This window comes from Panthera pardus, unplaced genomic scaffold (genome assembly GCF_024362965.1).
Source record: "Panthera pardus isolate Hobbes unplaced genomic scaffold, ASM2436296v1 HiC_scaffold_24, whole genome shotgun sequence".
Classification (NCBI taxonomy): domain Eukaryota; kingdom Metazoa; phylum Chordata; class Mammalia; order Carnivora; family Felidae; genus Panthera; species Panthera pardus.
Genome location: NW_026526810.1, coordinates 39,618,510 through 39,635,058, shown reverse-complemented (window position 1 = coordinate 39,635,058; position 16,549 = coordinate 39,618,510).

Here is a 16,549-nt window from a genome sequence, read left to right as displayed (position 1 = left end):
CTTGGAGCATGAGGCCTGCCTCCTCCTTTATGTATGCCCCCATCCTGCCAGCTGCAGGCTGCCAGCCTGGCTAACCTCTGGGTCCTCTGTTCCTTCCAGGACAGACTTTGTTTTCCAGGAAAGGACTTGGAAGTTAAGATAAACCAGGTGTCTCCGGTTAAATGCCCTCCAGCCTTTGAAAGGGCAGGACTGATAAGCCTGCTGTGCAGCTCCTAGGTTTGCTCAGTTCCATGGCTGGGGCTGGGGCTGGGGCTGGGGCTGGGGCTGGAGCTGGAGCTGCGTTGCCTTTCATCAGGTGCCAGTGGTTCCCAGCAGTTCCCAGCCTATCAGTGGGCACGAGTTCGGGGCTCTTTGGAGATAGGCACCTGCAAAGCTAGACAAGGGAAACTGGATCTGTCACAGGTAACAAGAACCCTTGTGCTCCTGGCTCCTCTAGGAGTCAGTCCATGTCACTGTCCAGGATGTCCAGCTTCTCTTGGCATTTAGATAATAAAGGATCAGAAAACAGAACTGGCTTCCACTCAACCTGCCTGCAGCCTCCTCCTTTGAGCAGCTACAGTCCAGAGCTCTGACTCTCCCAAGCAACGTTCCTGCCTGATCCATACATGGTGTCCTCAACCAGCTTCATTTTCTGAAATGAATGACTGACCCCACAGCCTCCTCCCCTTCATGACAATTTTTCTTTTGTTTGTGTGTTTCATTGCTGCTGGATTCTAAAATAAAGGTACAGAGTGCTTGTGGGCTCACTAAAATTGGGTGGCCTTCCCAGGCCCCATGGAAAGGTTAGGTGTGACCAAGAAAACCAGGGCTCGTTAACTCCCTGGAAAGTCAGAGGCATGCAGGCAGGTGTGGGCTTTCTGAGGGGTGCCAGCCTGCACTCAGAGCTTGCTTCCCGGAAGTTAGGAGGCCGACTGTAAAGTTCGCCCCTGTGACTTGGCTACCAACATCAGCAACAAAAACATTTAGGAAGCACCAAATAGGAGGAAGACAGAAATGTGCAGGGTTAACATGACATCAAATCGCTGAGAATTTTCACTTGAGGAGTTTCCACTATGTTTTTTGAAGGAATTTGTGTTCTCATTATCAAGAATGAATGGTAGTAAACATTTGGTCGTATCTGCTTCATGTTTATTTTATTTTTATTTTTTTAATGTTTATTTATTTATTGGAGACAGAGAACGAACAAGCAGAGGAGGGGCAGAGAGAGAGAGAGAGAGAGAGAGAGAGAATGAATGAATGAATATCCCAAGCAGGCTCCATGCTGTCAGTGCAGAGCCCAACATGGAGCTGAATCTCACTACAGTGAGATCATGACCTGAGCCAAAGTCAAGAGTCAGACACTTAACCGAGTGAGCCACCCAGGTGCCCTTGCTTCACATTTGTAAATAAAATGTTATGGATAAAGTTGAAGATATCTCCTTTGTCCCCCACTCCCTGCTCTTTCCTTTTCTCCCTCCAAAAAAAAAAAAGACCCAAAAACAAAACAAAAACAAACACACACACACTATGGAGAGAATCAGCCAGGTGTATCAGCATCTAGATTAAATGGAGTTAGGGATGATTGGAGGTGAGACCCATAGAGGGAGAGACAACACCCGCACTGGGGAGTCATGAGACTGCCAAGGGGCACACTTGATTAATGGCATGGTGACTAAGCTGCCTTTTAACGGTGAGCCCAGACAGGCAGGGCCCTGGTTTGGCTGAATTGGAATGTCCCAAGTGTGAAATGTTGCCCCAGAGATATTACTTCTCCTTCCCTAACCCTTGTCCCTCAAATGTGGTGAACAAATACTAAAGAATATTGAAGGAACACCCAGTGATTTGCCTGTTTGGGAAGTGGCATTTTTGGCTTGTCTGTGGTGCCCCTGTGTCCAGTTCCAGGCTCACAAAGATCCGGGTCTCACTGTGTATCTCCCCAGGAGAACCATGGGTGGTGGCATCCTCTGTCATTCCTGGAAACACCCAGCCTAGGCCTGGAATTTATTGTTCTTTGGCTGTTGTCTTGATGGTGAGGAGGGCACTGTGCACATCATTCAGGGCCAGCTGGGAGCTGGCCGCCATGTTTCTTTTGCTGTGTTCTGTCTGGAACCTTGATGGTCCCAGTGTGAGCTTCATTTGGTAAATTTCCCTTTTAACTGTGACATCGTTGCTGGAATCCTTCCATCCCAGGAATAGCTCTTCAAACAGTATGGCAGTAGAAGAAGGCATTGTAGTATGTGTTCTTCCTTCAGCAGGCATTTTCTGGCCTGAAGTTTCTGCAAATAGGATCACCCCTCAGCTTACCAGGAGGCCTCCTGTGTGCTCCTGGTTGTCAGGGAGAGGGACTGAAAGACCTCATTTCTTTCTTTATGTATTTGTTTTTCCATATAAAATAGGACAACTGTATTACCAAAAATTGGAAAATAACTCCACCAGTCTGATGCAGCCATCATGAGCATTTTTAGCACATTTCTTTCCGGTCTTTTTTTCCTTATGCAGTTTCTTTAAACATAACTCCAACCATGGTGTTTATGAGATTTTATATATGCTTTGTTGTCACCTAACATTAGAAAAAGCATGTTTCCCAATATTAGATAATCTTTATCATTTTTTTTAACATTCATTTTTGAGAGTGAGAGACACAGAGCATGAGCAGGGGAGGGGCAGAAAGAGAGGGAGACACAGAATATGAAGCAGGCTCCAGGCTCTGAGCTGTCAGCACAGAGCCCGACACGGGGCTTGAACTCACAGGCTGCGAGATCATGACCCAAGCTGAAGTCGTACGCTTAACCAACTGAGCCACCCAGGCACCCCTCTTTATCACTTTTAAAAATGCTGCATAACAAGCCATTGAGTGAATACCACCTGTTAATTACCATCCCCATATTATTGGGTATCTAGGATCTGCAGTTTTGCCTTCCTACAGTAAACAGTTTTGTATCTGTAGGGTTTTTTTTCCCCGTATTTCAAATTATTTGCTTTGGTAGATTGTCAGAAGTGGAATTCCTGGGGTGTCAAGTGAAAAACAAATCTTTGAGTCTCTCTAAGTGTTGCCAAATTGCTTTTCGGAAGGGTTTACCAACTTGCATAGATACCAGTGATGTACAAATGTGCTGGTTACTCCACATCCTCTATCCCTCAGCTTTGCTAACTTAGCTCTCTTCTGAGTAATAGGACAACCTCTTTGATCAGGTTCATCTCCTTTCATATTGTCAGTGGGGCTTATTTCACAAGGTGGTCTTTAAATTTATATCTATTAAGGTTGGTGTGTTTTTTAAGTAGCATAGAACATAAAATGCAAATAGTGTAACAAACAGTAAAAAAAAAAAAAAAAAAAAAAAAGAAAAGAAAAAATTCCTCCATCCCTGACTCTAGTGTCTGCAATCTTCACCCAGAAGCAACCACTCTTTCTGGTTTCTTCGATTTCTTCCAAGCCAACTTCCTGATTTTCATCCAGGCCCCAGAATTTATAAGTGTCCCGCTGGACACATTCATAGAAAAGTAAATAAAAGCAATTTTAAGGGATTTGAAAGATGGTGAGGAGAGTGTGGACCTTGGAACTGCCCCCTCCCCCAGGGTGCCTCCTCCCCACCTTCCCCACGACAAAGGACACCTGACTTTGAACTGCTTTCTAGCAGGGTTACCTTCAGAACTGGAGCTCATGACCCAGTGAGGTGATACTGAAGGAAAGCTGGTCATAAGTTTTTTTTCTTTTTTCCAGTAACTTTTGTGCCAAACACATGAGAGGCTTCACCACAAGAGGCCAAGGTCTGTCTGAAGAGGGCTAGGCCTTACGAAGGGATCCAGGCCCAGATAACTTTGTGGACTGTCCTTTCCCACCTACCCATTCAGATGTCACATCTCTTGGTCCCTCTTTTGGTGACTATTTTCTGCTTCTCACACATTTTCTTGGGGAGGTCCTAGATTCCTTACTCTCTGACTTCCCACTGGCTTTCTTTCAGGTTCTTTTTCAAGGACACCCTTTGCCCAGTTCTAGTGTCAGACCCAGTGGGTCTCTCTCCTCTAGCAGATCCACATGGTCAAAATCTTAAACATAGGGACACCTACTAGGAAAGGCAGTGAGAATGGGGATCATTGAGGCAAGTAGCCTGGAAGGAGAGAAAATACAGGGTCAACCCCATTTTCCTGAGATGGCAACAGGAGATTGGGACCAAAGGCTCAGGGTCTGTGGGAAGTGGCATTCCCAACCAGATATTAATGGTGGCTGCAGGTGTGAAGTTTTCTAAAGGCCTCTCTGTTCTAGTTTGGGCTCTTTAAGGGGCTAAGAGACTGATGGCATGGAAGGCTTCACAGGGCGTGTCCTGGCCCAACAGCTGCAGTAGCCAGCAGGGGGAGCTGTGCTCCCTTCTGGCCGTGATAGCAGATTAGTGAGCCCTGGCTATCTGGAGCCCAACCCATCAGTGGTGGAGTCCCAAACAGGACTTTGGATAATACCAAGGTTTGTCTTGCCAGCCTACCCCAGATCATCTGGGGCTCCTAAGTTACTGCTATGTTGCAATATTTGCATTGCACTGATTTTAATTCTAACATTTGTTGTGAGCTGCTATTTCATGAGACCAAAGTTACTCATTTGTACCTTTCAAAGGGCATTTGCCGTGCATCTCCTCTGCCCTGGCCTACATCGAAATAAGTAGGACTCAGTCCCTGGAATCAAAGGAATAAGAAATGATCAGTAAGAAATTAAAAAAAAACAAAACAACAACAACAACAAAACAAGGGGCAGAGTTCAAAGCACTAATACATAGGTGAAATGTGTTGTGGTTTATGGGGGAAAGACCACTGTTGGCTGGGGCAATTAGGGAAGGCTTTGTGGAGGAAATTTTAGTCTTTCACATGAGTGCCGCTTTGGTAGAAAGTACAGGGTGAACGCATGACTGCCTTGGATTCAGAGAATCAGCCAGTTGTGTTAGAGTCTAGGATAAATGAAGTGGAGGAATGATTGGAGGTGAGGCTGGAAAACAGGTTTGGGAACATATTTTTGGAAGATTTTTAACACCACTCCCAGAAACAGGAAAGCAGCGGATGTTTATACACAAGAGACTCTGGATAAACAAACAAACAAACAACAACAAAAACCATACTGTTGAGTTTTATGCCTTCTTGTCCTTTTTGAGAAGGAGATGAATTTTTTTTTTTAAGTGGCTGGTAACACTTAGCTCTTATAAAAGGTATGATCCTTGATTATCAATAAGGAGAATCAGCTTCTTCCGACTGAGAATTCTCTGATTATCCATTTTAAACATCCTAGGGTGCAAATCACTACTTATTTCAAAGTTCAAAATCAGTGCTTTTTGAACTTGAGTGTGCATCACAGTAGCCTGGAGGGCTTGTTAAAACTTAGACTACTGGCCTCACTCCCAGAGTTTCCAGAACAGCCAAGAATTTGATGCACGTGGAGAACCTCTGGATTACATTTCCTACCTGCCTTTCTCAGCATATCCACTGGGTGGCAGCAGAGAGCATGAGTCACCACAGTGGCCAAACCCAGGAGTCCTCAGATTGAGGCTGTGGGGGCTGTTTCTGTAAGCCTTCATTGCAGGTATTTGCTACCGAATGACATGCAAACCAACCTCAACATCAAGCTGTCCAATATGCAAGGGCACGTTGTAGAAGGGAGTGCTTAGTGTCTTAGATCTCGTTCTTTCCCTGGATGTCCCCACTCCCAACTCAACCCCACACACCATCTGCTTGGCTCTCAGAATTCTCCTCAAATAGTCCCTCCTTGAGGAGGAGTATATTTCATAAGTTTCAAAGTTGCTTGCAACAAGGTTTTTGTCTGAGTGTAAGGTAAACTAGAACTTGGAATGGGAAATGTGGGGTCAAGAATGGGCAGGTTAGGCTGTGGCCATGGGGTCCTCCTTCAAGCAGAACTCATGGCACACTGCCCACCATATCTCAGCAGAGACCAGTCCTGATCCAGAAACAGGCTGCAATTAGGTGCCCTCCTGAGTGAGATGGCATCCTGCCACATCCCCCCCTGGATCTCTGCAATGTGTGCTCCTTCATGCAAGTGTTGTCCCCGTCAGCATCTCCAAGTCATTTGGTTGACATTGACCCGTTCATGAACCAACACAGAACTCTAGGAGTGATCAGTTACACAGTGCCTGTTAGTTGTTCAATGAGGGACATCATCCCTGCTTGCGATCTGACTATTCAACCAGTTGCCAAAACTGTACCCACGCTTAGTGCAAAAGTCTTCTCCTATATGAAGCCTTCCCTGACCCTTTAGATCCAAATCATTCCCTTCTCTGGGCTCCCTTGACCCTCTGTTCTAATGGAGTCCTTCTCAGACTGTGCTTAGTTGGTTATAGTTGTTTCTTCCCTTCACCATTATGTGGTGAACTCCTCCAGGGCAAAGACTGTGTCTCAGTATTCATCTTTCTTTGTAGGAGGGTCTCATAAATGTTGGAATTGAAATGACTTTTGTCACATATTTTGATAAGTGGCCAGTGGTTTGTTAAACTAAACTTTATGATTTTATAAACTGAAAGCATATTTCCTCTGGGCCTTTCTCCTCCTAGAACAAGTAGATGTGATGATTTGGGTTCTACATCATAGAATACTGTCCACCTATGGAAGGATAGACATTCTAATAAGTCTAGAAGTTTCTAAGTTAATTTGTGAATCATTGAGAAAGAATCCACTCTGTTGTGGTCAAAGGTGAAAAATGGAGTTAACTTTAATCAACAAAGGACAGAAAGTCAAATATGCCTTCTGCTAATGACCATTTTCCCTGATAATATTGTTTTCTAATTCTTTTTAGTTTATTTTGCTGGTGAGATTTGTTCTCTTTTGTTATATGCTTGAGATCAATGTTTTTATCCTAGTTTACTTAATATCAAGAATATTTTCTATTCTAGGGGTGCCTGTGTGGCTCAGTTGGTTGAGTGTCTAACTCTTGATTTTGGCTCAGGTCATGATCCCAGGGATGTGGGATAGAGCCCCCTTGCTGAGCATGGAGCCTGCTTAAAACTCTTTCTTTGTTTCACTCTCTCTGTCTCCCTCTGCCCCTCCCCTGCTTACACTCTGTCTCTCTAAAAAAAAAAAAAAAAGCATTATTCTAATGTTTTTGGACATTTTTGAACATTTTGAATGTTTTGATCATCTTGAACATCTTTAAAAACCACTATATTATTCTATAATGTATAAAAAATATACTTTACCTAATTTTTATAGGCAATATTTTCTTTGGTATTTGGAATTATTTCTTAAAATAGTATCTCAAAATTGGAATTATTGTGTCAAATGTTTTTTTGTATTCAAGTGGAATATTTATTTTTTCACTTATTCAAATAATTTATATTCATTGTTAATAAATACAGATTAATAATTATATGAGTATGGATGTGAATGAGGAGAAGGAGAGGAGAGAGGAGCTTCACTCTCTAGAAATAGCTATTAATATTTTCATGTATATTTGTCTAGAATTTTTTCTCTCTATACATATTTATTTTATAAAATTTGGAATCATACTATTTGCATTATCACATAACCTACTTTTCAAATTACCATGAATTTTCCCATGTTTAAAATGTATTTCTTCAACACAGTTTTAAGAGCTGCACAGTATTCCATGGAACAATACTAGTTAACACTTATTTTGTTCTTACTGTATGCTAGGAAGTTACATACATGAGCTCATTTAAATCCAAATGATTAGCATATGAGATAGGCACCATTCTCTCCATTTTAGTGAAAAGAAAAATTCAGGGGCACCTGGGTGCCTCAGTTGGTTAAGCATCCAAATCTTGATTTCGGCTCAGGCCATGATCTCATGGTTCCTGAGTTCGGGCTCCACATCGAGCTCTTTGTTGACAGTACAGAGCCTGCTTGGATTCTCTCTCTCCCTGTCTCTGCCCTTCTCACGGTCTCTCTCTGTTTCTCTCTCTCTCTCTCAAAATAAATAAATAAATTTTTTTAAAAAAGAAAAATTGAGGCATAGAAAGATTAAATAACTTGCCTCATTAAAATGTATATGAAGCAGTAGTCTTTTGTAGGACATTGAAGTTGTTTCTTTTTTGTTTGCTATCATAAGTGATGTTGCTGTTAATTCATGAAACACATATTCATTGGGTTCCCACATGTGCTGGGTGTTTTGCTAGAAGCTGTGTATGTGGAAGTCAAATTGTCAGCCGAAGGTAAGATCAGTTGAGGAAGAGACCCATCTTTTTTTTTTTTTTTTTTAATATAATTTATTGTCAGATTGGCTAACATACAGTTTGTATAAAGTGTGCTCTTGGTTTTTGGGGTAGATTCCCATGGTTCATTGCTTACACACAACACCCAGTACTTACCCCAACAAGTGCCCTCCTCAGTGCCCATCACCCATTTTCCCCTTTGAGAGTCTCTTATATTTTGCCTCCCTCCCTTTCTGTAACTACTTTTTCCCCTTCCCTTCCCCGCCCCCCCCCATGGTCTTCTGTTAAGTTTCTCAAGATACACATATGAATGAATTCATATGTTATCTGTCTTTCTCTTTCTGACTTATTTCACTCAGCATAATACTTCCAGTTCCATCCACGTTGCTGCAAATGGCATGATTTCATTCTTTCTCACTGCTAGGTAGTATTTCGTTGTATATATAAACCACATCTTCTTTATCCATTCATCAGTTGATGGACATTTAGGCTGAGGAAAAGACCCATCTGAAAGGCTTCTGGCATCAGACTGAATTTTCTACCTTCTGTTTCCACCTGTGACTGAGGGGCATTCTGTGCTGTGAGAGCAGTGTCTGGGCAGGTGTACTTGCGCCTGTCTCTTCCATCAGCATCAATATTTCCTAGCTCATCTTCTTGCTCCACACACCTGCCAGGGTAGGAGCTGGCCTTCTTCCTTCCTGAAACAGGCAACCAAAGCCGGAGGTGTAACCTGGGGAGCCAGTCCCACCCCTCTGATTATGTTGTTTTGTCAATGCAGTGTTTTCACTGATAATGAAAATGCCTAGACACAGCCCCTGTCAGTGAGGAAAGAAAAATGCACTGGCTGCTCCACAGTGGAATAGCTTCGCACCCGGGTTACTCCCCTCTGCTCTATCCCCCCCTCTTTCTTGTAGGCTGTTTGTTGATGTATATTTGGTGTATTTGGATGGGGGCTAAGATTTTTCTGGACATCAGAAAGGAAAAAGTAAGCAGTTTGGGGATTTTCATGCATTTTATTTTAATAACAATTTTATTGAGATATAACTTATATACCATACAATTCACACATTTAAAGTGTACAATTCCTTGGAGCCCCTGGGTGGCTCAGTTGACTTTGGCTCAGGTCATGATCTCACAGTTCATGGGTTCCAGCCCCGTGTCAGGTTCTGTGCTGACCACTCAGAGCCTGGAGCCTGCTTCAGATTCTGTGTCTCCCTCTCTCTCTGCCCCTCCACCACTCACGCTCTGTCTCTCTGTCTCTAAAAAAAATTTTTTTTTAATTTAAAGTGTACAATTCCTTGATTTTTTAGTACATTCACAGAGTTGTACAGCTATCAATACTATCTAATTTCAGAACATTTTTCTCACCCCCAGAAGAAACCCCATATCCATTACCAGTCACTCCTCTTTCCCCCCCCTCATCCTGCCCCCCATCCTCCTGGCCCTGGTAACCACTAATGAGCTTTTTGTCTTTATGGATTTGCCTGTTTTGGACATTTTTACATAAATGGGATCATACAGTATGTAAGCTTTTGTGTCTGACTTCAGCTTAGCATGGTGTTTTCAAGGGTTCATCCATATAGCAAGTATTGGTATTTCATTCTTTTTTTTATGGCTGATAGTGTTCCATTGTGTGAATATACCACATTTTGTTTGTATAATCATCAGTTGATGGACATTAGAGCTGTTTCCACTGTTTGGCTATTGTCAATAATGCTGCTATGAACATAAGTGTACAAGGTTTTTTTTTTGAACAAATGCTGTCAATTTTCTTGGGTATACAGTATACCTAGGAAAGGAATTGCTGGGTCATAAGGGAACTCTGTGCTTAACCTTTTGAGGAACAGCCAAGCTGTTTTCCAAAGTGCCTGCATAATTTTATGATCACACCAGCGTTGAAGGAGGGTTTCATGCATTTTTCACTGCAGTTATCATGACAGTCTCTAAAAGCTAGGCACTCACAAGCCAAATGGCCCAATGGCTCCCCAGCTCACAATTCCATAGTGCCAAGGACAATCTCAATCAGCTGTGATCCTCTTATCTTTCTGCAAGACACGGTGACAGGTATACAGGGTCTCCATGTCTCATGTTTGCATAGGTTGTTTAGATAGTCGTCCCTAGAGACTCATAGTTTTCCCACTGATACCTGACTTTTGTTGGCATTGGTGGCCTATGAGTCTAATGACCTCGGTGCAGCAGCTCGATCACACTTTTACCTAGAATCGCATGCTTAGGACCTGTAATAACACTCTTGCATAGTTCTTTGCTGTTCACAAAGTGCTGTATTACTTCCCTTTCCTTCAGACCTTCTGCTCTGCTTTTAAAGCTGTTGGCCTTATTAAAGCAAAGTAATTTCTGCTGAGATATGCTAATGGTCAATGAGATGTTGGCCTTTCATCAGGGAACTTTGAATATTTGCCTGGTGAGAAGGCATCTGTATTGGTGAGAGTATAGACCCATAACAGAGTAGACTAGGTTTTGAGGCCCTCTCTAATCCGGCCCTAGGGGACTGCTCTCTGTGCACAGGCCATAAGCTTGGCATTGTTGTAGGAACATAATACCATGTTCAAACCAGAAGAATTTTCTAAACCTTTCCTCTTATACAAAGATCACTTATGAAAAAGCTAAGATTGGTAGGATTTCAAGGAATTTTTCTTTTTACTTATTTTATTTTCCTTTTCCTAAACGTTGAGTATGTAATAACTAAAAGTGTTTAAAGAAGCAAAAAGTCTAAAGCCAAAGATCTAGAAGCCTTGGGGGTTTCCAGTTCTCCTGCAAGGGCAATTCTTGTTCATGAGTGTTCCTTCCTTCTTGCCCATAAGTCAGTTCTCTATGCCTAAGAGAACATTCCTCACAACCATGGTTTCTTTAAAAAGACAGCCTTTGCAGAAGACTCTTGTCAAATGTTTTTTCATCGTCTATAAATTACATACAACTCTTTTCCCCCAACATTAGCATCAATGTGTATGTTGATTTTATCTGAAAATGTTCAGGCATGATCACTCCTCAGAGGAGCTATGTTCCCCTCCCTCTCTCTGTCTCTCTCTGACCAAAATTTATATATTCCCAAGTATTCTTTGTGTGAACTTTTTATTATGTCGACTCACCCTGGGTAAAAAGCTACCAGATGCTGTAGAAAAACCCCCTTTAAAACCCACCTCCTAAGGGAGATGGGCGTTTCTCAAGCCTGAGCAGTACAGAATCCTAGTTAGAAGGCCTCATGGTCAATCTAAGGGCTGGATGTCCCTTGTTTAAATTCAAATTTATTTTCTAGTTCTAATGCAAATACAATTTGCAGTCCTACCCTGTACCGCTTACTGGAATAACCCACCTGCATGTTTCTGGTCCTGGCATTATATCACTCAGAGATAGTTCTAATATTCCAGTAAGTTACCACCTGGAAATGAAACATTTAAAATTCCCAGGACCAATGGGCTGTTGTATTACCAAAGTCTTGTTTCCCTATGTTATTTACTCGTCAGAAATGCATTGATTCCTTGTTATTTCAGAGGCCATCTCACCCCGTTCCTGCTTCCATAAAGGACTGTATCTAAAATAACCATCATGTCCTGTCTGTCCATCATATTCTAAAGATTTTATGGGTGTGGAAAGATGACATCTTTGGCAAATGATTACTCCTAGTGTCTAATTTTTATGAATTTAGGAAGTTCAACTTGATCATAAGCTGAGCATTTTTTGCTACATTGCATGCCATTTTCTCAGAATGGATCTGATAACTGAGAATAGTAACCATTATGTACTGAGTATATATCATATGCCTTAGAGTCACTATTATAGTGCTTTATAAACGTTACCTCATTAAAATTTTTTTTAAGTTTATTTATTTATTTTGAGAAAGATAATGAGCAGAGGAGGGACAGAGAGAGTGCATCTCAAGCAGGGTCCACACTGTCAGCATGGAGGCCGATGTGGGGCTTGAACTCACGAACCGTGAGACCATGACTTGAGCCGAAACCAAGAGTGGGATGCTTAACCAACTGAGCCACCTAGGCACCCCTAAATGTTACCTTATTTTATTCCTAAAATAGCCCTGTGAGGTATGTATTATTGGCAGCCTTTTTGGGAGAAGGAAGAAGAGGCTCAGAGACACAAAGTAACTCCCCAAGATGACATAGTTAGAATTTTGGTCAAGCGGCAGGTGGAACTTACTTGCTTATCACTGCTCTTTCCTTACATTGGGGATGGTCCATGCACTGACCAGTGAGACCACTGGCCACTCCCCTACCCAGCTCCAGGATCACTGGCAGCCAGGTTAGTATCCTCCACATGGGAGCCTGGAAGATTCCTTCCTGGGGAAGATAACTGGCACAGGGCATAGAACTGAATGCCGAGGATTGGGGGTTCCTCAGTGAAAGTGACCCAAAATTTACTCTGGTGAATCCCACAGTGGAGGGATCCTGACCCCACACAAAGGGTTACCATCTGCTAGTCAGTACCCCATTCTCAAAAATGAGTGGATGGCCGGGGTGCCTGGGTGGCTCAATCAGTTGAGCATCTGACTTTGGCTGAGGTCATGATCTCACAGTTTATGAGTTCAAGCCCCACATCGGTCTCTGTGCTGACAGCTTGGAGCCTGGAGTCTGCTTTGGATTCTCTGTCTCCCTCTCTCTCTGCCCCTCCGCTGCTCATACTCTCTCTCTCAAAAATGAATAAACATTTTTAAAAAATTTTAAAATGAGTGGATGGCCAAGGGTTATCAGGCATTTGAGAGAGATCACTAATATCAAAGATACAAAAGCAAAGAAAGATTTAAGATGAACTTGGGAATTAACAGGCGATCTAGGTGGCAGAAGGGAACCACCACCAGAGCAACAGCAAGGTCTTGTGATTGGCCCTCAGAGAATATATACTCAAGCACAGGAAGTTGTCATGGGGAACAGAGAGCAGAAATAATCTTTGGAACTTCAAAGTTTGAGAGCGGGCGGAAAAATTAAAGAGTTAGAAAATGAAGTTAAGGAAATGAGAAAGTAGAACAATAACATAAATGAAATGGAAAATAGGAGAGAAAACATAATAAGATTATAGGATCTATCCAGGTGGTCTAACATCCAAATAATAGGAGTTCCATAGAGGGAGGATAAGAGAACATGGAAGAAAATTATCAAAGACACAATTCAAGAAATTTCCCCATATCCAAAGGACATGAATGTATAGATGGAGAAGGTCCACAAAGTGCCAAGCACCACACGTGAAAATAGACCACAACAAAGAAGGTAATCATGACTTTTCAGACCACTGGGGGTGAAGAGGAGACCCTAAAAGCTTCTTCTGTGGAGAGCAAGGGGTTATCAGGAGTCAGAATGGCATCAAACTTAAAAAAAAGAAGAAAAAAAAAAAGCAACACTAGATGGTCAAAAACCATGGAGCAAAACTTCAAAATTCTGAGAGAGAATGATTTCTCTATACCAGAATTTTGTACGCACCCAAATCATCAATCGAGATTGATTGCAAAGTCTTTAAAACTTAGACTCCTGTTTATCCTTAGTTGTGTTCCTCCGAAATTACCCAAGACAGAGGAAGACAGGATAAAGAAAGTAGGTGATCCATCCCAGGAGATGCATTCTGAGAATCCCCAAGATGATGGAAACGGAAGCCACAGGGTGGCTCTGAGGAGCCGGCATGGAGAGCAGCCAGTCCAGGCTGGAGCAGGAGTTTGGAGAGCTCTGCCAGGATGTGGGGTGGGGACTGTCCAGAAAGAAGATGCCACTGATACAGGATAGAATGAGTTTTGTTGTACTGAGAGATTGCTACTTTTGCAGGGAAGTTAGTGATGAGTTAGTAATAAGTAAATAAAAAGTGATAACTGTTAACTCCAAGAAAATTAAAAGTTATATAAGAAAGAAAATATACAGTGCACTTCATGGCCTAATAATCACATGGCAATAGGGTGTAAGCCCTGAATATCGATTCAACCAAAATGAGGACATAGTTCTATCTGCCGAATGGAGGAGGGGAGGTGGGCAAGGAGATTTAAGAGAGCAAAACCTCAGCTTCCATGTGGAAGGTTGATACGATCTAAAATCTAAATAAAATCTAGGTCTAGCAACATAAATGTGTTGTTTGAATATATAGAGCTAAATACCAAGAAATCACTAAAAGAGTTCAAAGTGGTTGTGTCTAGAGAGTGGGATTCAGGGAGTAGAGGATGGAGCAGGAGAGTGCTCATTTGTAGGCAAAGCTCTTAGAACCTTTCAGACCGTTAAAATCAGAAATTTGTGAAACTCTGATTTCTTTTAAATAAAGTCAACAGCTAGTAGGTACAGAATCAGTATTTGAATCCAATTCTGTCTGAAGCCAAACCTCTTATTGTCTCAGTTTTGCCTCTTAAATGCTTAATACATATTTGCCTTAAGACTCTGATTTTCTTTTGAGTCTGGTTTGTGCAATTCACACAACAATCTTTAGACTCCATGAGCTAATGGTCTCTGTTTATTTTGTTGACCACTGTTGCCCCAGGGCCCAGCGGACCACCTGGAATAACTAGGCCCTCACAAAACATTAGTGTGGTGTTAGATCCATTTTCTAAATCTCTAAAGGTGTTGATGTCGATTGTCCCCATGCCTCTTTAAGACTGTTTCCGTCCTTGGGGCTCCTGGGTGGCTCAGTCGGTCAAGCGGCCGACTTCGGCTCAGGTCATGATCTCGCGGTCCGTGGGTTCGAGCCCCGCGTCGGGCTCTGTGCTGACAGCTCAGAGCCTGGAGCCTGCTTCCGATTCTGTGTCTCCCTCTCTCTCTGACCCTCCCCCATTCATGCTCTCTCTCTGTCTCAAAAATAAATAAAATGTTAAAAAAAAAAAAACAAAAAACTGTTTCCGTCCTGCTCACAGACATGAGATTTGCAGCAGACGTGTGAGCAGGAACAAACTGAAATTGCACGATCCCCTAGGAAATCCAGGGTCTGAAGGATAGGCCTCACTGCTCAAATAAATACCAGTGGCTTCCTAGGAAAAGACGCCGTTCCTGGGCTGCCTCTGCCTGCACCATGGCAGCCATAGTTCCGATGACAGGAGCAACAGCTGCCTGGGTCCCCTTGGCTGGGCAGGTCCTGCTAGAGCCAAGGCTGGTCCAGAATTCAATGTGATGAGATGTTATCTGGTACTTGAAATGACTGTCTTACAGATGCTTCTTCTCCACTGTCCTTCCCTTTCTCAGTCCTGACCTTCCTTCCCTTGGTGAACATGTATTGAGCACCTACTAACTGGGCACAGGGAGGGAGGTGGGTGGGGAGAAAGCTGAGAAAATAAAAGGCAACTAATGCTGTCCTTATCATCAAGGAGCTCACAACCAAGTAAGGATGCTGGGCGTGCAGTCAGCTTCCCAACTAGAACAGGTGGAAGGAAGCCAAGAGCTAAGCTCTGCCCCGTGTGCAGAGCAAGGGACATAGGACACCAGCCAGGGACCGGGGGAGACTTGGAGGGCAGTGTGAGGCTTAGAGGAGACACAAGGCTCCAGGTGTGAGGTGGACAGGGCACAGGCCCATCGAGGCCTCAAGTCCTCATTGGCAGCGCAGAAGAGATAAGTAGCAGGGCACAGAGTCCGGCGCTTCCCACAGATCAGCCAGAGGGGGCTCAGGCTCCTTCTTTGCCCTTCTCCTGCAGTGGGCTTGGAATTTGAGCTGAAAAAATGCCCAGAGATGCTGAGGGGCTGTGGGGAGAACCTGCAGTGACCTCACTGCCATCTAGAAGAGGAGCCAGAACGTGGGCTGAGTCCCTGGAGGCTGTGGCTCTCGCCATAAAGGAACATGTTCTGGGGCCTCTGTGTGAAGGTAGGCTGTTAGGCTCCTTGGTGCAAGCACCTGAAGGCCACGGGATTACCCTAAGTGACCAGGAAAATGTGTTCTAAGGGGCCTCTGGGGGCTGGTATGTCCCTGCAGATGCCTGGCTGCATCAGTAGGCCGTCACGCCCTGGGCAAGTAGATGTCCTGGGCAGTTGTTAAGGGTATCTTCAGAGAAGGCATTTCCTTGGGTCAGAATAAATATGGCTTGAGCAGCAGCAGGGGTGGCACTGCTAGGGCCTGAGGAAGGCGTCCCAATTCCATACCCCCTCTTATTAGCTGGGTAGCCGCAGGCCCCATGGGACTACCGAGCACTCGAAGTGTAGCTAAGCTAAGTTGAAATGTACTGTGATTGTACAACATATACTGGATTTGGAACACTTCGTGTCTGTAAAATATCAAATCTCTCATTACTATTTTACTCTTATAAACAGTAACAATAGTAATGTTGAAATGACATTTTAGATATATTGACTTAAAACAAAATACAGTAGTAACATGAATTTTATGTTTCCTTTCCCTTTTTTGAAATATGGCTCTTAGAAAAATTAAAACTCACAAAATTGGGTCACCTGGGTGGTTCAGTCTGTTAAGTGTCTGACTTCAGCTCAGGTCAT